The 21,646-nt window shown below is 43.8% G+C and overlaps 1 long non-coding RNA gene across 1 annotated transcript in view; it reads left to right on the top strand.

Moving 5' to 3' along the window:
* The window catches only part of LOC103348288 (uncharacterized), a 220,453-nt gene that overhangs the window by 707 nt on the left and 198,100 nt on the right, over nt 1–21,646 (top strand). The window contains exon 2 of the long non-coding RNA XR_011381432.1: nt 337–8,460. This is a non-coding gene — a long non-coding RNA (uncharacterized lncRNA). The remainder of the gene's footprint in view (nt 1–336; nt 8,461–21,646) is intronic.

Genomic DNA, 21,646 nt, shown 5'->3' with positions numbered 1-21,646 from the left:
AATCTTACCATCTAATGTACATGTTTACTGTGTGTATCATCCTTCTCCCTTTCCATTAAGCCCCTGACTGAAGCTACACAAAGGTGTGGATTTTGTTTTGTTCCCCGGTGTATCCCCGGCACCTAAGAAACGCGCCTGGCACACTGCAGGCATACAGTGAATATTCGTAAAATGGGTACCTGTGTTTCCAGCTCCTCAGCACTAACGTGGGGTACTAACAGCACCCAACTCGTTGGTTATTGGAGGGGAGTTCAATAAAGTATGCAAAATCTTAATGTAAGGAGCCTAATCAACAGTCCATAAGCGGTTAGCCATTGATTACATGTCCATTTACAGGGGCAAAAGCTGAAGTACAAGGCTGTTGAGCCGCGTGCCTGTAGTCGGCCACCTGTGAAGTGGCAAACCAGACTCGACTCTGAACTGGGCCAGAATGACTCCAGGAATAGGGCTCCCTGGAGCACGTTTGACTTAAAGCGATTCGAGGATGAAGCCCAGTTACCGTTGGACCACTAGCTGTGTGAGCAAATGTACATTAATCTCTCTGAGCCAGCATCCTCAATGATACAAGTCACTGCTGGCTTGTCGGTGGGTTCTCAGATACAGTTTGTTTTTTTTTTTTTTTTTTTTTTTTAACAGGCAGAGTGGACAATGAGAGAGAGAGAGACAGAGAGAAAGGTCTTCCTTTGCCGTTGGTTCACCCTCCAATGGCCGCCATGGCTGGCACGCTGCAGCTGGCGCACCGCGCTGATCCGATGGCAGGAGCCAGGTACTTCTCCTGGTCTCCCATGGGGTGCAGGGCCCAAGCACTTGGGCCATCCTCCACTGCACTCCTGGGCCATAGCAGAGAGCTGGCCTGGAAGAGGGGCAACCAGGACAGAATCCAGCGCCCCAACCGGGACTAGAACCTGGTGTGCCGGCGCCGCAAGGTAGAGGATTAGCCTAGTGAGCCACGGCGCAGGCCTTCAGATACAGTTCTTTGGTCAGACTTCCTTAACCCACCTCCCTCTCCACCCACTTTGGTATTTACCCTTTCACAGTCCTATCTGAGCACTGTAATTAAATACCCAATCCTCTGCCCTCTATCTTCCTGTGCAGCTACACTTAGTCACCAGTTGATCATATCCTGGGCCTCTCCCCTTGGCTGTAGACAAATTTGCCTGATTGTTGAAGCAATATCTTCACTTAAGTGCAAGTCTTTGAGACAGCAGGGCTGAACAGAAGCCCTGATTCGCATCTGGACCACCCATCCCTCTGCAGACTGCTCCTCTGGTGTTGCCGTTTACCCAGAGGCTCAGGCTAAAAATTTTTTTGCATCCCTGATAAAAATTTTTCCTCCCTCCTTGCCCACACCACTGCTGGAACCACTATATAAATTCATTAGCAGGTCTGTCAGCTTTATTCTGCAAGCTATATGCCAAGGTGAGCCACTTCCCACCATTTCTACTTCTACAACCCTAGGTTAATCCATCGTTAGCCTCACCTGCCTGCCAAATGATCTCCCCACTTCTGCCGTTTTTTCCCCAACTGCCTTGCCAGCAGCCTCAGTAGTCGCTTTAAACCACAAATCAGATCAGGCCTCCTCTGTGCTTAATACCGAATTACACGTTAGAAGAAAATTCAAGCTCGACCTGGCCATGGAGAGCAAACACGATCTGACTCCTGCCAAAGGCTGCCGCCTCTTGTCTCTTCCTTCCATTCATGGTCACTCCTCAAAACAAGCTAAGCTGGGGCTAACCTCAGGGTCTTTGTACTTGAGATTCCTTCAACCTGATCTTTGGGTGGCATTCCCCTTGTCATCTTCAGAGTCTTTTAGGGTTTGGATGTCTGCTTCAAAACTCGTGTTGAAGTTTAATAACCAGTGTCATGGCCTTGAGGGGTGAGGCCTTGAAGAGATGATTAGCTCCTGGGGGCACGGCCCATGAGGTCATGAAGTAATGCTGTTATAGAGGTGAATTCCTAATGCATGCAAATTCAGCTCTCTCTGGCTCTCAGGTGCTCGGTTGTCCTCTGCCTTATTATGACAACTCGTAGGTTCTTGCCAGGTGCTAGCTTCATGCCTTTGGACTTTGTGGCCTCCAGAACCATCAGCCAAATAAACTTCTCCTGTTTATACATTATCCAGTCTCTGTATAGCAGCAGAAAATGGCTGAGACAGGTTCCAAGTCAAACTACTTCAGAGGGGGCTTCCCCAACATATTTAGCAACATATAATAAACATACACTAAGCATTTTCCTGCAGGTAAGGCACTGGCTTCTTGGGGAACTTCCTAGCACCCAAAACAGCGCCTTGTCCATACGAGGTGCCCAGTAGTGTGTGTTGACTGACTCCCAACGCAGTTGTAACCTCTGTACGTTCAAGGGTTGTGTCATTCTTGTTCATTATGAGTCTAAGACAATGTGGAAACCCAATATTTGTTGATTTTGAAAGATGGTGGAGTCACTATAATTTTCAACAGTTATAAGAAGATGTGAAAATATTTTAAATCTGGAATATGCTCTATAAAGTTATTTGCTGCTCCAGCTATTGTCTGCAGGCTTTTTCACATATTAGTGCATATAAAATTAGTGTACTCATGGAAAAAACAAACAAACAAAACCAACAAAGCAACATAGAGGGCTGGCACTCTGGCGTAGTGGACTCAGCTGCCACCTATGGCGCCGGTAGAATCCCATATAGGCACCAGTTCTAGTCCCAGCTGCTCCTCTTCCAGTCCAGCTCTCTGCTGTGGCCTGGGAGAACAGTGGAAGATGGCCCAAGGGATTGGGCCCCTGCAGCCATGTGGGAGACCTGGAAGAAGCTCCTGGCTCCTGACTGCAGATCAGCTCAGCTCTGGCCATTGCAGCCATCTGGGGAGTGCACCAGTGGATAGAAGACCTTTCTATCTCTCCCTCTGTAACTCTGTCTCTCAAATAAATGAATAAATTTTAAAACATATATAGAAAGGAAGTAAATGAAAATGAAAACTCCTCTCTCCCATCCTTAGAAATAAGGGATAGAATTGTTTTTAAGTATCTTTAAAACTTTCTAGATACATGCAAGAATACCAGTTTATTTCCCAAATAGTTGTAGCAACAATAGATTTTGTGTCAATTAATTAAAATTGTTACCCAATAAATTTTCTTGAAAGATTCATGTATTTCTTTGAAAGAGCTGCAGAGAGAAGAAGAGACAGAGATCTTACATCTGCTGGTTCACTGCTCAAGTGGCTGCAACAACCAGGGAAGAGCCAGGCCAAAGCCAGGAGCTTCTTCCAGGTTTCCCACAAGGGTGGCAGAGTCCCACCCAGGTCTCCCACAAGGGTGACAGGGTCCCACCCAGGTCTGTCCCCCACAAGGATGGCAATGTCCCACACACTTGGACCATCTTCTACTGCTTTTCCCAGGCCATTAGTAATTAGTAGGGAGCTGGATAAGAAATGGAGCAGCTGGCATACAAACTGGTTTCCATATGGAAAGCCTTACCTGCTATGCCACATCACCAGCCTTCCCAATAAATTCTTAAGGTAGTGTTAAGATAAAAGTGTGTTGCTTACTTTTTAATCTTTAGAAAAACCACGTGCCAGACACCTACTTTTGACTCACCAGCACAGTTTAGACAGATCTGTATGCTTGCTTGTAGGATGGAGTTATCTGAGCCTAGTATCCCACAGTTCACATGCTAGATAGTAAGACCCTCACCCCCACCTCCTGATACAAAGACCACTAAGCTGAGGTGCTTGATCAGCAAGGTCTTGTAAGATGGGCCTTGGATCTCCCTCTGAGAGCTAATAGACCAAGGTAAAATGATGGGAGGGAGTTGTGGGTTCCAAGTGCTTGGTCACGAGCTGAGGTATTTTGGTTGCATTTTTTAGAAATCAGTCAGATGTTTTCCGGAAAGAGGATAAGCAAGAGGAGCTGCAGCAGCTGCTGACTTAGAATATACTGGGGTAAAAATGCCAGTTTTTAAACAAGCCATTCATTCCACAAAAAGTTTTTAAGACACTTCATGCTAGGAACTGTTCTGGGTACTGGGGAAACAGTAGGAAACAAAACAAAGTCCCTCCTCTCATGGAGTTTATACTCAAGTGGGATAATAAACTAAAAATAAAAGAATATTGGGGCTGGTGTTGTGGCGCAGTGGGTTAAGCCACTGCTTGTGATGCTGGCGTTCCATATTGGGGCTGTTTCCAGTCCCAGCTGCTCCGCTTTTGCTTCATGTGCCTGCTGATGCACCTGGGAAGGCAAGGGAAGATGGCCCAAGGATTTCTTTTTTTTTTTTTTTTTTTTTTTTTTGCCAACGGAAGATGTGGTAAACATCCTCTAAAAGCCTCCCAAATATTACCACCTCTTTTTATTTTATTTTATTTTATTTATTTGAAAGGCAGAGTTACAGAGAGGGAGAGAATGCTTCCATTTGCTGGTTCATTCCCCAAATAGACCAGGCTGAAACCAGGAGCCAAGAGCTTCTTCCAGGTCTCCCATATGGGTACAGAGGCCCAAGCACTTGGACCTTCTTCTTCTGCTTTCCCAGGCACATTAGCAGGGGCTGGATCAGAAGTGGAACAGCTGGAACTCAAACTGGCATTCATGTGGGATGCTGGCAGTGCAACCCACTATGCCACAACACCTGCCCCCTGACCCAAGGATTTGGGCCCCTGCCATCCATGTGGGAGGCTAGGATAAAGTTCCTGGTTCATGGCTTTGGTTTGGCTCAGACCTGGCTGTTGTAACCATTTCGAGAATGAACCCATAGATGGACTCTGTGTGTGTGTGTGTCCCTTTGCCTTTCAAATAAATCTTTTTTTATAAAAAGGAATATAATATATTAGGTAATGATATGTACTTTTTTTTTTCTTAAAGTGAATGATGAGGAACAGTAGTGCCCTGGAGAAGGAATGTTGCTAGGGCAAGTGCACCAGATAGGTTGAATTCCTACCCCTCTCCGCCTCATTTGTTCTTCCCGCTTCTTTGCTCGGCAGTTTGTCCCAAGAAGGCTGACCTATTTGGGCTAGCTCAATTGGCTTCCTGGGAAGTCTCAGCACAAGGTAGGAAGGAGGGAGAAGCGTGAAGCTGGGAAACTTCTTCCTCTTTGTCATTGGCGGTGTACTCGGTGCCAGGTCACTGCTTCCCTGCAGGTGATTCTCTTCTGGGTTCTGGTAATTGCTCCCTGCCTTGCTACTTCAGGCCTAGATGCCTGGAGTCAGGAACCAAATCTGGGACTCTAAGCCAGGCACTCTGATGTGGGACATGGGCATCCCAACCAGCAGCTTAACTGCTAGGTCAGACACACACCACTTCTTTGCTTCTTTCAACCCCAACATGCCTTGTCAGGGAGACTACTCTTCTCACTCCAGGGCACTCTTCCTGTGGTATCTCTGTACCTTCCCTACATCATTGTAAAGAATCCCTTTCTCGAATCTTCCAGACTATGCCTGGATTAGTTTTCCAGGGCTGCCATACAGAATGCCACAAAGTGAGTGGCTTCAAACGACCAAAGTGTATCATTTCCCAATTCTGGAGGCTTAACGTCCAAAATCAAGCTGTGAGCAGGGCTGTGCTCCCACTGCAGTTCACCAGGCAGAATTCCTCATCTCTTCCCAGCTTCCCGTGGCTTTATGGCAAGTCTTGGCTTGTAGCTTCAGCCTTTCCATCTCTGTCTCTGTCATCATGACAGTCTCCCCTTATGTCTGTGTCCCTGTGTCCAAAAGGACACTGATTCCATTGGAGTAAGAGCTCATCTCTACTTTAGTATGACTTCATCTGTTTATAAATAAGGTCACATTCTGAGGTACCATGGTGTAGGTGCTCCACATGTGTTTTGTCAGAGGGGATACCATTCAACCTATAGAAATACCTGATTGGAATGTGACATCTGTTGTTCTGCTGAGACCCCGATCGGCATACAATTTAATCAAGAAGAGTCTCCCTGATAGGATATTAGAGTCCAAAGAAGCTAAGAAGCAGCAGGTTTTGACTAGTGGGTAAGCTGCTGGTTAAGCATCCATGTTCCACATTGGAGTACCTGGGTTTGAGTCCTGGCTGTGGCTTTCAATTCCAGATTTTTGCTAATTTAGACCCTGGGAAGCAGCAGTGATAACTCAAGAGGTTTATTTCCTGCCATCCTTGTCAGAGACCTGGATTGAGTTCCTAGCTTCCAACTTTGGCCTCCTGGCCATTGTGGGCATTTGGGGAGTGAATCAGCAGGTGGGAACTCTCTATCAGTCTTGCCATCTCTCTCTCTTCCTCTGCTCTCAAGTAAATAAATATAAATTTGAAAAGAAGAAGAAGAAACAAAGAAGGCAGTCATGCAGATGCTAAGGGAAAAATTAGAGGGAGTCAAGTAGAGGGAACAAGGTTAGTGGTCATAAGTGTTCCTCCTCATATAGCACTTATTATATACAGATGCAGAGTCATGCAGTGGAGTGTCCTAGGGACACTGCAGGAATCCCAAGGTCACACTGAGGGAATGCAGAAGGGAGAGAGCAACTGATGGCATTAGGGATGTAAGGAGTTGCAGCATTGGGCAGAAAGCCATTGCATTGACTTTGGTTTTGATACTGAATAACATGGAAAGTCATCAGAAAGTCTAATGCAGAGACTTAGCATGATTTGACTTATATTTTTGAAAGACTTGCTCTGATTGCTATGTGGACAACTGATGCAAAAGGACCAGATGGGTTCCTGTAATATAGAAGGGAGCGGTAACTTGTGTCAGGGTGGAACCCATACAAGTGGTTGGATTCAGTGTTTATTGAAAATCAGGATGATAAGCTTTGCTGCTGGAATTGGTGTAGGATGTGAGAGGAAGAGGATCACAGAGCACAGGCCATGTTAGAGAATTCCCTTACTCAAGAATGTATACCCTACTGGTATACTGGTTCTACGGGATACCAGTCTACCTGGCACATGTGCTCTGAGTACCTACTCTGTACCAGATTTTGTGTTGGAAGTTAAATCAGGGACAAAGTCTGATTCTAGGTCCTATTCAGAAAAATTAGCAAAGTTTCACTTGAGCCTTTCCATTGCCAAAACAGATTCCCATAGATATGTTTAATAGAGTTGCTGCCTTGGCATCCATTTTTAGGGCTTGATGAAAGTTATGTGAAAACTAGTTTTACCCACCATCTTTGGCATAGTTAAAACTTTCTCTCCCATGTAGGTGTTTGCATTATAACCCATTTTTTCCTCATCTCACTGGCCTGAAGCCAACACATCCCACAGCTGCTGATCACAACACAGCCTAAGGGTTAACATCAGAGTCATGTAGAAAACTCCCCCTCTTCCATTTACCCTCTCCCAACTCTTCCTTTCTTCTGTCTATCCTTCTCTCTCTCTCTCTCTCTCTCTCGCTCTCGCTCTCGCTCTCACTCTCGCTCTCACTTTCTCTCTTGCTCTTGGGCTCCCTCTTTAGTGAGCACTCTGCCGGCTCTATACTTATCACCACCTCTACCCTCCCAACACCCCCGTCCCTTTTGGATCTATAAGTAATACATTTCTCCTGTTTTGTGCATTTTGGCCTTATTTGTTCCTTGTGTTTCACCTGACATACACCTGAACCTAACTGTCCCCCAGTCAGGGCTCTCTTAGACAGTGGCCATCTTGGCTCATGGCCATTCTCAAGAGAGAGACCTCATGACCAGATGAGAAAGAAAACACAATAAAAATCACAAAGTGTGTCTATCCAGGGAGCTATGATTTCTTTCCCTATTGTTTCTCTGCTGATGAGTGATTTATGACATATATTTTATGTTCATAAAACATCTTTCCACATTCTGGATGTTTGTAGAGTGGTGACATTTTGCAAAGTGCAAAAATATTTCCTTATGGTAATAAAGATTTTCAATTCATTATTGAAAGCATTTTAGAAACATATCACACTCAAAAATTACTTTTAAAAATGCTAGCCAATAACAATAGAGCTTTTAAAATGTCTTTTGTCTTCTAGTTTACACTTCTGTCTTCCTCAGTCTCTACCCTCTTCCCACACCCTAAGTTTCTCAGCTGTATGAATATTTTACTCCTTATTACTCATTACTGTGTCAATGCCGGTGTCCTGAAAGCAGACACAGAAATGGGAGCAGGAGTACAAAATGCTGTTTTAGTGACTATCAACTAGTGAAAAATGAAGAGGAAGCAGAATTTGGCGAGGAGGCCTGCAGACCGTGATGCTGGTATGTTTCCTGTGCAAGGAAGAAGGGAACGAATGGAATCGGGCAGAGGAAGAACTGAACTGTGATATGCATCTGATGGAATCTCGGCAACCCTGTGGGCAGCTCTGGAGTAAAGATTGCCCATTGCAACAGGCACTGTTCGGACAGAGTTGCCCGACTCTGATACCCGGAGCATGCGCAGTTCCTTAGGGCTGTTCTGGAAGCCCTGTCAGCTAACTGCACTGGAGAGTTCACGTGGCACCCTGCAGAGTGAGAGCCTGTTGCTGGAAGTATTGCCTCAGAGAAAGTCTTCAGCTATATCACCTACAAGGTATTCCATCATGCTCTCAGGCTGGCTGCTTTTGGTTGGAGTAGTGCTGTGGTTTTGGTATGGTTTGAATGTACCCCAAAATTAACATGTTGGAGGCTTAGTCTTCAGTGTGTAGGTGAGAAATGATGGGGACCTTTAAGAAGTGCCTAGCAGTCCTTGTGGGTAGTCCTTGGGTCATTGAGAATGTGTCCAATTAGCCATTAAAGGATTAAGTTATTTCTCATGGGCTCCATTGGTATTTATTATGAGAGGGTTGTCATAAAAGCCTTTGTTGTGGGCAACAGGGCTCCAGGCTGGGATTATTCCAGGCTTTTCTCTTCATGCATTCAAGGTGGAGGCATAAAGGTGTTCAGGAAAGCAGGATTTGTAAAAGAAAAAGGAATAGTGCACATTCAAGAAATAAGTGCCTGCAAATTTGAAAGAGAAAGGGAATTGACAAAAAGCACAAAAGAACTCAAACAAAACCTCTCCCTCAATAAGGTTTGGAACATAGTGGGTGGTGTGTGAGGTGAGGCTTAAATGACTATTCTAAGGGGACAGAGTTTGTGGTGAGGCTGAGTATGGCTGAGTATGGACCATTTCTTTGCATTTTTTTATGAAACACTGGGAGTCTCATGGTGTCAGGTTCAAGATGGAAGTGGAGTGTCCTCCTTCAGTATAATGACCCAAAGATCATCACGGGGACACATCCTGCCTCCATATTGTATATTTCCAGCTGGTGCTGTTTTACAGAGACAGAGGTGGGGAGGAACTGGTCAGGGAGGGACTTGGTGGTACATGGAAGGCAGGTTTGGCAGTGCACAAAATGGGAGGTTTGGGTGGTGCACAGAAAGTTTGGATGGCACAGACTGGGCTGTCACATGGGTTGGACTGGGCTATCACACTAAGGCTAGTCATGGCTGCTACACCGGCACTGTCCCATAGCGGGAAGGTCAAAGCTGTCAAACCATGGGTCATCTGGGGCTGTCAACCTCAGTTCCTCTCTCTAGCTACCTGCCTTCCCACATCAGCCTTAGCCTGGCCGTACCCAGCTTAACTGCCTCCTGTCTGTTGATGTAATCACTTGTCCTACCATTGTCTTCCACCGTGATATGACACAACCAAGAGCACCCTCACCAGAACTGAGCTAATGCAGGTGCTGTGCTCTTTTTTATTAAAAAAAAAAAAAAAGGAGATTTATTTGTTTATTTGGGAGGCAGACTTATATACAGACAGAGGGAGGGACAGAGAGAGAGGTTTTCTGGTCTGCTCCCCACATGGCCACAATGGCTGGAGCTGGGCCGATCTGAAGCCAGGAGCCAGGAGCTGCTTCTGGGTCCTTCATGCAGATGCAGGCGGCCAAGGACTTGGGCCATGTTCCACTGATTTCCCTGGCACATTAGCAGGGAACTGGATTGGAAGTGGAGCAGCTGGGACTTGAAACAGCGGCCATATGGGATGCCAGTGCATCAAGTGGAGGCTTAACCTACTATATGCCACAGCACCAACCCTAGGTGCCATGCTCTTGAATCTCCGAACCATGAGCTAAATGAATAAGCCTGTTTTCCTTAAAAATTTAGCCTGTCATGGGTATTTTGCTAAACTGATGAAAAGCTGACTAACACAGCAGGAATGTGATAAGGCCAGTGAATCCCCTGATCATGGGATCACTCCCCAACCTCCTTCACTGTGAAGGATACCCTGGGCTTCTGTCCTCTCTTCCTGAAACATTCTGTAGGTTTCTGCCTCTCCTTCATCTCCTCCCATCTTGGTTCAAATCTTGCCTTCTCAGGGAGCCCTGCCCTGACTCATTGGTCAGCCCCTTTGGTACTGTACAACAAAACACCCAGTGCTGTCCAGTTCAGCATTCCCAGTGACTCTTATTCTGCTTTCCCCTTTGAACTTACTATCTTCTAACACACTGCATAACTTATTTATTTATTGTTTAATGATGTCTCCTCCAGTAGAAGCCATAAATCTTGCTTTGTTTTGTACATTCGCATTCTTTAACCCTCAGAAAGATTTCAATTAATAATAAGAGGAAAACTTAGCCACTCATTAAAAAAAGCAAACTAAAACAAGATGATCTTGTTATATGTTTAGGTTAAAGAATTAAGACTTCATAACCTCTAATAACCTCAAAAGGGTATGAGCATGTTGTTTTCATGTGAGTTTATATTTGTTACAATAATTTGGGAAGCCATTTAGCCATATAAGTGGTTCTTAACTCCTAAGATTTCAACACTTGTAGATGTCATAGCCTTTTCCATTCTGCATGAATACTGTTAGAACTGCTTTTTTTGGTTTAGTTACATAACTATTATTTGGAAAATTGGTTTGATGGATAACTCAGTGAGCTACTGGGGCAAAGATGTGGCATTCCTTTTTTTGTGTGTTTAAACAGTACTATTTATGCAGTTCAACATTCTGCTTCTTATTTGAACTGACTTTCTCATTAGTTTTGCAAGAGAGAGTAAAGTTGTTAGCAATGAATTGTGAAATAGGTCTTTTATTGACGTTCAAAATCTTTTAATGGCTTCCCCCAATTCAACTTTCATTTGCTTATTCCCATAGGTTTTCTCATTTCCAGCTAAAGCTAATTTTAATACATGACTTATTTCAAGTACACTTGGCTTATCTTTTGAACTAAAAACCATAGTTGGCCATTTGTTGAAAACACATTTAATTGTTACTTATTTTATTTTTATTTACTCACCAGCATTTATTGAGAAGTAGTTGCATGTCAGATGAATCTCTGAATGTCTACTCTGAGAAGCTTAGCAGGAAAAATAAACAAGTGAAACACTGGTGTTATATGCCAGGGTTGAGGAATGTTCTAGAAAGCCAGTGAGGCCTGATTGAGTGGAGTGGAAGGTAGATAGAGGGACTCATCTTTTTAGCCCTCCCTATGTCCATCTTTTTTTTTTTTTTTTTTTTTTTTAAGCAGGTAGAGTTATAGACAATGAGAGAGAGAGACAGAGAGAAAGGTCTTCCTTCTGTTGGTTCACCCTCCAAATGGCCGCTACTGGTGGCACTGTGCCAATCTGAAGCCAGGAGCCAGGTGCTTCTTCCTGGTCTCCCATGCAAGTGCAGGGCCCAAGCACTCGGGCCATCCTCCACTGCCCTCCTAGGCCACTATGTCCATCTTTTACATTGGTTTGCTATCTATGTTTTGGCATAATGTTCTGAAAGTTGTATTAGAATTAAAATGAATTGGGGTAGGCACCGTGGCATGGTGGGTAAAACTGCCACCTGCAGTGCTGGCATCCCATATGGGCACCAGTTCAGGTCCTGGCTGCTCCACTTCCAATCCAGCTCTCTGCTGATGCACTCAGGAAAGCTATTGGAGATTGCCCAAGTGCTTGGGCCCTTACACTTGCATGGGAGGCCCAGAAGAAGCCCGTGGCTCTTGACTTTAGGCCAGCCCAGCTCTGGCTGTGTGGCTATCTGGGGAGTGTCCCAGCAGATGGAAGATCGAGCTCTCACTCTCTCTCTTTCTCTCTAACTCTGCCATTCAAATAAATGAATAAATATTAAAAAAAAGAATTAGAGTGAATTTTGAATAAATTCATACAATTCTGTGGTCTTTCTGGGAGAAGCTTTATTACAGCATTCAAAAAAATTTTTAACATTCATTGCAGAGTGCAAGTTCCTTTGTAGTCATTGCCCATTAATATATCTCTTCTTGCATATCCATTGTTGAATGAAATTGGGATTTCATTGTTTGTTTAAAGATTTAATTTATTTGTTTGAAGGGCAGATATACAGAGAGAGAGAGAGAGAGAGAGAGAGCTCTTCCTTACATTGATTCACTCCTCAAATGGCTGCAATGGTCAGGGCTGGACCAGACAGAAGCCAGGAGCCAGGAGCTTCTTCCAGGCCTTCCATAAGGGTACAGGGGCCCCCGTACTCGGGCTGGCTTCTGCTGCTTTCCCGGGCACATTGGCAGGAAGGTGGATGGGAAATTGAGCAGCCAGGACTTGAACCAGCACCCATATGGGATGTTGGCATTGCAGGTGGTGGCTTAACTGCTATGCCACAGCGCCAGCCCCCATTATATGTATTCTTAAAAAGCTATCATTGGTGGGGCTGGTGCTGTGGCATAGCGGGTAAAGTCGCCGCCTACAGTGCCGGCATCCCATATGAGTGCTGGTTCAAGTTCCAGCTGCTCTACTTCCAATCCAGCTCTCCTCTATGGCCTAGGAAAGCAGTAGAAGATGGCCCAAGTCCTTGGGCCCCTGCACTCATGTGGGAGATGTGGAAGAAGCTACTGGCTCCTGGCTTTGGATCAGCATAGCTCCTGCCATTGTGGCCAATTGGGGAATGAACCAGCAGATGGAAGATCTCTCTCTCTGCCTCTCCTTCTCTCTCTGTGTAACTCTGACCTTCAAATAAATAAATAAATAAATCTTTAAAAAAAAATCTTTAAAAAAAGTCATCGTTGGCACCAGTGCTGTAGCATAGTGGGTAAAGCCTCTAAAGGCAATGTCAGCATCCCATATGGGCACTGGTTTGATTCCCAGCTGCTCTCCTCCTCCTCTTCCTCCTTCCCCTCTTCTTCCTCCCTTTAAAATATTTTATTTGTTTATTTAAGAGGAAGAGTTACAGAGAGGGAGAGATTGAGAGAAAGGTCTTCCATCCACTGATTCACTTCCCAAATGGCTGCAATGGCCAGAGATGAGCCGTTCCAAAACCAGGCACCAGGAGCCTCCTTTGGGTCTCCCACACGGGTGTAGGGGCCCAAGCACTTGGACCATCTTCTGCTGCTTTCCCAGGCCATAAGCAGAGAGCTGGATTGGAAGAGGAGCAGCCAGGACACGAACAAGAGCCCATATGGGATGCTGGCACCACAGGCAGAGGCTTAGCCTACTATGCCACAGACCTGGCCCCTACTCCACTTCTGATCCAGCTCCCAGCTAAGGCACCTGGGAAAAGCAGCAGAAGATGGCCCAAGTACTTGGGCCCCTGCACCCACATGTGAGACTTGGAAGAAGCTCCTGGCTCCTGGCTTGGGCTGGCCCAGTCCTGGCCACTGTGGCCATTATGGCCATTTGGGGAGTGAACCAGCAGATGGAAGATCAATTTCTCTCTGTCCCTTTCTCTCTGTCTCTTTCTCTGTATCTCTGCCTTTCAAATAAACAAATAAATCTTTTAAAAAAGTCTTCATAATTATGACTTGTAAACATTACTGGAAAACACTTAAAGATATATATCTTTCTCATACTGGTACAAGAATAGAAAGATAGAAAAAAGAATAAAAAATAAGAACCTGAAAGAGACCCTAGCATAAATCCATTTAATATAGGGTCTGATAATACAATAAAATATCATTTAACAATCTTTAATAGGAAAATAAGTTTATACTAGTATACTTTTTATAGTTTAAAGACTATTATGGGTTCAGCTATATAGTTCAGTCTTTGATCCATTTTGAGTTAATTTTTGTGCTGGTGTTAGGTAAGGGTCCAGCTGCATTTTTGTGTGTGGATAACATGTGTTTTTTTTTACATTTGGTAATTTCCTATATTAATTATTAGGACCCTTGAGGACAACACTGTGTATTATAATCTTACATATCCTTTACAGTTCAACGTATTTAATAAGAGCTCAATGCACTTAAAAATACCTAATACAGATGCTTTGTGATTACTGACCATTGAATTGAATTGAAAATATTAGTCTATCTGCATCTTAATTATAGGACTCAGAAAATAATGGTATTTTGAAGCATGTTTAATAGATTAAGGAATTGAATATACATATTCTTGTTCTGAGTCATTTTCTTTTTTTTTTGTTTTAAGAAAGATTTATCATTTATTTGAAAGAGTAGCAGAGAGGAAAGGACATGGAGAGAGAGAGAGATCTTTCATCCACTGGTTTACTCCAAAATGCCCACAAAAGCTGGGTCTGGGTTGGGATCTGGGATTTTACTTTCAAAATAAAAAATATCTTTTGATTCAATGATGTTAACAGGGGTGGGGAATGAAGATTATTGTAAATGCTGTAGTGTGCAACACATATATGAAAAGAGAGCGACACTAATGCCAAAAGATAATTTCTGCAACCATTTTCTTTTTTTTTCTTTTTCTTTTTTTTTTTCTTTTTCCTTTTTTTTTGACAGGCAGAGTGAACAGTGAGAGAGAGAGACAGAGAGAAAGGTCTTCCTTTGCCGTTGGTTCACCCTCCAATGGCCACCCCAGCTGGCGCATTGCGGCCATCGCACCGCGCTGATCCGATGGCAGGAGCCAGGTGCTTCTCCTGGTCTCCCATGGGGTGCAGGGCCCAAGTACTTGGGCCATCCTCCACTGCACTCCTGGGCCACAGCAGAGAGCTGGCCTGGAAGAGGGGCAACTGGGAAAGAATCCGGTACCCCGACCGGGCTAGAACCCGGTATGCCGGTGCCGCTAGGTGGAGGATTAGCCTAGTGAGCTGTGGCGCCGGCCTCTGCAACCATTTTCCAAATAAACACTGAGCTTCCACTTAAGATGATGAATGAGAAGTAGGAATTTGCCATTTTTTCTCTCCTGTAAATCTTTGTGAAATAATTTTTAAAAGCCAGAAAATACAACAAGTTTGGAAACAAGAATGAAGTGACATGGTAATTACATAAAAGCTCGTCCTATGAACCACACTTACTGGGATTTATGCCTGCGTGTAATCCCTGCTCATCCTGAAGCTGAAGTTCAAACAGCAGAATGCAGTGAGTGAGAGAGATCCTGAGCCTTTTTAGATCAAAGCTTTTCAAAAACCAATTTTGTACTCCTGAAAGCAGGTCACTGTATATGAAGCCAAACCATCATGCAGTAGAGAGAAGCCAGGTTTCGGACCCTGTGGGATGAGATACCCCAGAGGCTGGAGAGCTAAGCCTCATGAAGAGGCCATATACGTATGTGAGAGAAGTCAACTTAGAAGTGTCCATCTGCAGGGCCTGGCATTGTGGCGTAGTAAGTTAAGCCACCACCTGCATCCCATACATTTGCCAGTTCAAATTCCAGCTACTCCACATCTGATCCAGCTCTCTGCTAATACACCTGAGAAAAGCAGTAGAGGATGGCCATGTACTTGGGCCCCTGCACCGAGTAGAGGACCCAGAGGAACCTCCTGTCTCCTGGTTTCAGATTGGCCCTCCTGTCTCCTGGTTTCAGATTGGCCCAGCTCTGGCCATTTGGGGAGTGAACCAATAGATGGAAGATTCTCTCTCTCTTTCCCTCTCTCTCTCTCTCTCTCTCTTTAATTCTGCCTTTCAAATAGATAAGTAAACCTTAAAAAAAAAAAAAAAAGAAGTGTCCATCTGCAAGCCTCCAGGGACCAACAGTCCTAGTTGGCATCTGACTATAACTGCAGGAAAGATCTAAAGTGAGACCAGAAGAATTGCTCTGCCCAACTCAGCCAACGCATGAGAACATAAGTTAATAAGAAATTGCAGCATGCAACTGTTAAATATTTGGTGTGTAGTTGGCTCAGCTGTGGTTCTGGATGCTCTAAGGCATCTGAAAATGAACTTACAGAAAAAAAGAAAACCATACCCACACACCCACATAAGTAGATTTCCTTAAATGAGTTGAAGGAAGGAAGTTCCAAGAACAGAGGTGAGGCAAAAGCCATCTGTCAAGAGCTAAGCACCAGTTTGTGGAGGCGAGGAGCAGACTGAACAATGTTAGGAAGTGCTAGCCTTCATTTGCCACAGCTGGTTCCTAAATTGGGTGGTAAGGAGTTTGGCAGTAACCGTGCCTCTCCAGGTTGCCCTGATAAATTGAGCACGCCATGATAAATTGAGCATGCCACCTCCCCCAGAAACTTGCTTCAGCATCCCTGGCATTCCAAGGACAGAGACTGGAATGTCTGACAATGTTGGGGGGTGGGACAGAGACACATCAAAGCAAGCAATTTGAAAAATTCCGTTTATCTGACTTGAGGAAGTTTCTCAACTGCCTCTAGGGAGGTGAAGAACAGGGTTGAACCTTACTGAGTTTCTTGTTCTCACCACATAAAGCACAAAATGGAAACAAATAAAACTACATCAGGAGAGATCTTTTGGCAGGTGCAATAATAATAGCTATCACTTATATGCCATTTACCATGTGCTAAAGGCCGCTGTTCCAATTCACTTGCAACCTTATGGAAAACTGCAGCAAAGAGGTTTAGTGGCATATGAAGACACAAGTCTGATCCCAGAATTTTCACTGTTAACCACTAGACCTTATAAACAGAGTGTGATAACAGTGACATTTCAAATCAGTGAGGAAAGACTAGATGCTTCAATAATGGCAAGCTTCCAATGCCAAAATAAGGCCACTTTTAGAAGGGGCCAATACTCCAGCTTACTCCATTCCTGGAAAAGACAAAGAATGAAAACAAAGGCAAGAATAAACCACAGGTTATATTCGTATCTTTAATTAATAGTGTGCATAAAAATAATGGAATATATTACAAAGTAAGACTTAACCTCAAAATCTATAATGCATTTTTTTAATCATAAAAGGGGTGGTGTTGTGGTACAACAGGTTAACTCACCATTTGTGATACCTGCAACTCATATTCAAGTGCCTGGGCAAGTCCCACCTCTATCTCTGCCTCTGATCCAGCTTCCTGATAATGGGCCTGGGAGACTTTATGGCTCAAGTACTTAAGTCCCTGACACCCATGTAGGAGACCTGGATGAACACCTTTCATTTATTTTTTTTCAAGGTGAATAATAATATTTAATTCAGTAATACTACAGTAATCACCGAGAAAATGATAAAAATAAATGAGAAAATGGAAAGAAACTAGTGATACTAACATAAACATGCTTTCAAAGAAAAATAAAATTCAAAAGACTACAACAGAAACATGGTTATATTTTCAATACATAAGTTCCATCAAACAAAAGTAACACTACATTAAAATAAAAGGGAAAAACTTATTATTTCATTTGTAATGAATGTCAAAATGTTAACATACTTAAATATAAATGAACATAGATGAACTTTTTTCTTTTTTTTTTTTGACAGGCAGTTAGACAGTGAGAGACAGAGAGAAAGGTTTTCCTTTGCTGTTGGTTCACCCTCCAGTGGCCGCCGCGGCCTGCGCACTGCGCTGAACTGAAGCCAGGAGCCAGGTGCTTCTCCTGGTCTCCCATGGGGTGCAGGGCCCAAGCACTTGGGCCATCCTCCACTGCACTCCCGGGCCACAGCAGAGAGCTGGCCTGGAAGAGGGGCAACCGGGACAGAATCTGGCGCCCGACCGGGACTAGAACCCGGTGTGCCGGCGCCGCAAGGCGGAGGATTAGCCTAGTGAGCCACAGCACTGACCCAAGATGAACTCTTACAATTCACAACAAAGATGACCTCACTCAACATTTACATGACAAGAAAATTGTTATGATGCATTATTATTAAAATATTGATATCATATATATATGTATATACAATTTTAGGAAATGAGGAATTACCATCCAAACTCTGGGAAAACTTTCTCCAATTAGTGGAAAACCACTGAAGTATAGATGTTGTATATGTTTAGCTCTGGAAATTGCAACACACAAAAATTGAGACTGCTCCTTACATAGAAACTCTGTAGCTAATACACAGCTCAGGCAAAAAATTAAACTCCCCAATGATATGCACAAAACTCATCAAGAGCAGATATCATTGGGGAGTAAAATTAGAAAGAAAGCAAACACTTATAAGGTGTAAAAACACTACATTCCATAAAATTCTATGTCCTCTGAGTTCACCCTGTGGTAACTGATAATTATAAACACATGCACTTTATGCTAATGGAAGCACTCAGTTGAAGCCCTTGTAATTCCACCTTCCAGAGCTTCTCTGAGCAATAATGTCCTGACTTTCCAGGTCCTTTGATTCAGTCCAACAGTAATAATGAGAGCAATAATTATGTCTAGTGAATACTGTCTTCAATGAAGTCTTTAGGTCACTTGTCAAAAAAAGTCCAGTTTTTCTGGTCTGCAAGTAGTTTCCACTGCTTTTTTTTTTTTTTTTTTTTTAAGATTTATTTACTTATTTGAGTCAGTTACACAGAGAGAGAAGGAGAGGCAGAGAGAGAGGTCTTCTATCTGCTGGTTCACTCCCCAATTTTCCACAATGGCCAGAGCTATGCCGATCTGAAGCCAGGAGCCAAGAGTCTCTTTCGTGTCTCCCACATGGGTGCGGGGGCCCAAGGACTTGGGCCATCATCTACTGCTTTCCCAGGCCATAGCAGAGAGCTGGATTGGAAGTGGAGTAGCTGGGACTCAAACCGGCGCCCATATGGGATGCCGGCACTGCAGACAGGGGCTTTACCCATTACGCCACAGCGCCAGCCCCAGATGAACACCTTTAAAAAAAATATGGGGTTGGTATTGTGGCATGGTGGTTAAAGCTGCCACCTGTGATGCAAGCAACCCTTATGGGCACTGATTCAAGTCCTGGCTGCTCCACTTCTGATCCAGTTCCCTGCTAATGCACCTGAGGAAGCAGTGGAGGATGGCCCAAGTGAGTGGACCCCTCTACCCATGTGGGAGACTAAGAAGAAGCTCCTGGCTCCTGGTTTTGGCCTGGCCCAGCTCTGGCCATTGCAGCCATTTGGGGAGTGAACTTGCAGATGGAAGATCTCTGTCTCTCTCTAACCCTGCCTTTCAAATAAATAAATAAATCTTAAAAACACACATACACAAAACAGAATTATAAGGTAGAATGATCCCAATTGTTCAACACTAAAAAGATGGTTCAACATTTTGTTCTATTCATTCGATAGCATTGGGTATTCACTGTACATGGTGCTTTTGAAGCACACGTACTGACGCAATGTGATACTCTTCCTTCTTCTGTTTGTTCAGTCGGCAAACCTATATTGATGACTAACATAGGTCAGGCACTGTTGTAGGTGTTGGTTTGCATAATGAAAGACTTGTTCTCCTGGAGTTCACATTCAAGAGAGGACAGAAAATTACTAAAGAAATACCCAGGTGCCAGTGTTGTACAGCTGGTTAAGCTGCTGTTTACACCGCCATCCCATATTAGAGTGCCAGTTTCAGTCCCAGCTGCTTTACTTCCCACCAACTCCCTGATAAAGGGCCTGGAAAAGCAAGGGATGATAACCCAAGTACTTGGGCCCCGGCCACCCACAGGCAAGAACCAGATGGTGGTCTAGGCTCCCGGCTTCAGCCCCAGCCATTGTGGTCATCTGGGTAATGAACCAGTGGAAGGAAGATCTCTCTCTCTTTCTGTCTCTCCTTCTCTCTCTGTTACTTTACTTTTCAAGTAAATAAAATAAATCCTTAAAAATATATATTATGTGGTGATAAGTGATAGAAAAAAACTACAAAATCATGTCAGAGGAAAGCTAATGCTGTTAAAATATGATGAAATGATACTATGTTAGGAGATGCTTATATAGCATAATCCAAGTTTTATAAAGAAATAAACCACTACCGCCTTCACAATAAATATATGTACGTGAAGACACAGAAGACTTGAAGAAAAAAAATCATGTCAGTCCTGGTTAGCCCAGGGTAGTGATGTAATGGCTGTTTTTTTAAATAAATTTCCATTTTTCCAGAATTTCCACAATGAACATTTATTTCAAATAAAAAAAAACACAACAAAATCATTTAGAAACTCACTGAGCTAAGTTTAAAATGAAAATATTTTTATGTGTATATATTGTTAAGTTCAGGTACTTATAAGCCATAACCACTTCTATAAGTATAGGCATAGGATTTCTTTGAAAAGGTCATAATTTGGCAATATAGTTTTTAAAGATTTATTTATTTATTTGAAAGGCAGAGTTACAGAGAGGCAGAGGCAAGGGGGAGGGGGGCGTCTTCCATCTGCTTGTTCTCTCCCCAGATGGCCACAATGGCCTGAGCTGTGCTGATCCAAAACCAGGAGCTTCTTCCAGGTCTTCCACGTGTGTTCAGGGGCCCAAGGACTTGGAAGATCTTCTGTTGCTTTCCCAAACCGTAGTTGAGAGCTGGATCAGAAGTGGAGCAGCTAGGACTCAAACTGGCGCACATATAGGATGCCAGCACTGCAGGTGACGTCTTTACCCGCTACGCCAAGGCACCGGCCCCTGGAAATATTTTTTATCTTGGTAAATTTGGCACAGATTGTGTTTCTGTCCCTCACAAACTCAAAAGCATGATTTTCCCCCATTACATGGTGAACACATCCATCTATCAGCAGCAAATCAATATTTACCAAGCTCGTCAAACCAAGATACAAAACCAATGACTATTTGTTATTTAAAATGAGGAAGAATGCAGTCATATGGCTGGGTTCCATGTTGATCTAAGCTACATATTTTCTCTGTGAAGGCATGGAAAATGACTATTATCAGAAGAGTGCCTAAGGAGCCTGAAATTAGATCAAAAAGGAGATTGCTTTATGAGTTCGTTATCTAATGAGGTATTTCTCAAGCTGTAGGTCCATGGGCCATCTCTATCAACCTTACCAATCTTAGTCCCAAAATGCAAACTACAAGACACTAACTTGGATCTACTTCAAGTATGAACTCAAGCTCTACATTTTTTTTTTTAAACTATTTATTTGAAAGGCGGAGCGACAGAGATGGGGTGGGAGGAGAGGGAGAGATAGAGAAAGGTTCATTCTCCAGATTGGTTCATTCCCCAAATGTCTGCAACAGCCAGGTCTGGGCCAGGCCACAGCCTGGAGCCAAGAACTCTGTCCAAGAATTCCCATGTGGGTGGCAAAGGCCCCAACACTTGGCCATCTTCTGCTGCCTTCCTAGGAACATTAACAGTGAACTGGATCAGAAGCAGAACAGCAGGTACTTCAACCAGCACTTGAATACGGTGTGCCTGCATCACAGTGGTCGCTCAAAACTGATGTGCCAGAGCACTGGCCTCAGAATCTGTATATTTAACAGCTACCCAAGATGACATTTGTGTTTACAGAAGTCTGGAAACCTCTGGTGCTACCCCTGCAAAATGTGGAAACTTGGGGGTGTTGGTAAGACTTGTACTTCACTAAATCTACTTGGAAAGTGTTGCTAGTTTCAAATTCTGAGATTTTGTTTTTCTCCAGTACCTCGATTGTTTATGTTAACTTCATTTACTTCTTGGCAAATCATGGGAGAAAGGCCTTTTTTTAATATCACTGCCTGGAATTATGCTTGCTGTATGTTTTTATGGAGGTATGATTACATAGAGTGACATTTTGATGAGTTTTTACAAGTGCATAAACCCATGCAACCAGTAGCCCAA

Source organism: Oryctolagus cuniculus, chromosome 1, assembly GCF_964237555.1.
Source record: "Oryctolagus cuniculus chromosome 1, mOryCun1.1, whole genome shotgun sequence".
In the NCBI taxonomy this organism is placed as follows: Eukaryota; Metazoa; Chordata; class Mammalia; order Lagomorpha; family Leporidae; genus Oryctolagus; species Oryctolagus cuniculus.
The sequence above is the reverse complement of the archived record's forward strand: the minus strand, read 5'-3'. Positions and strand labels throughout refer to the sequence as shown.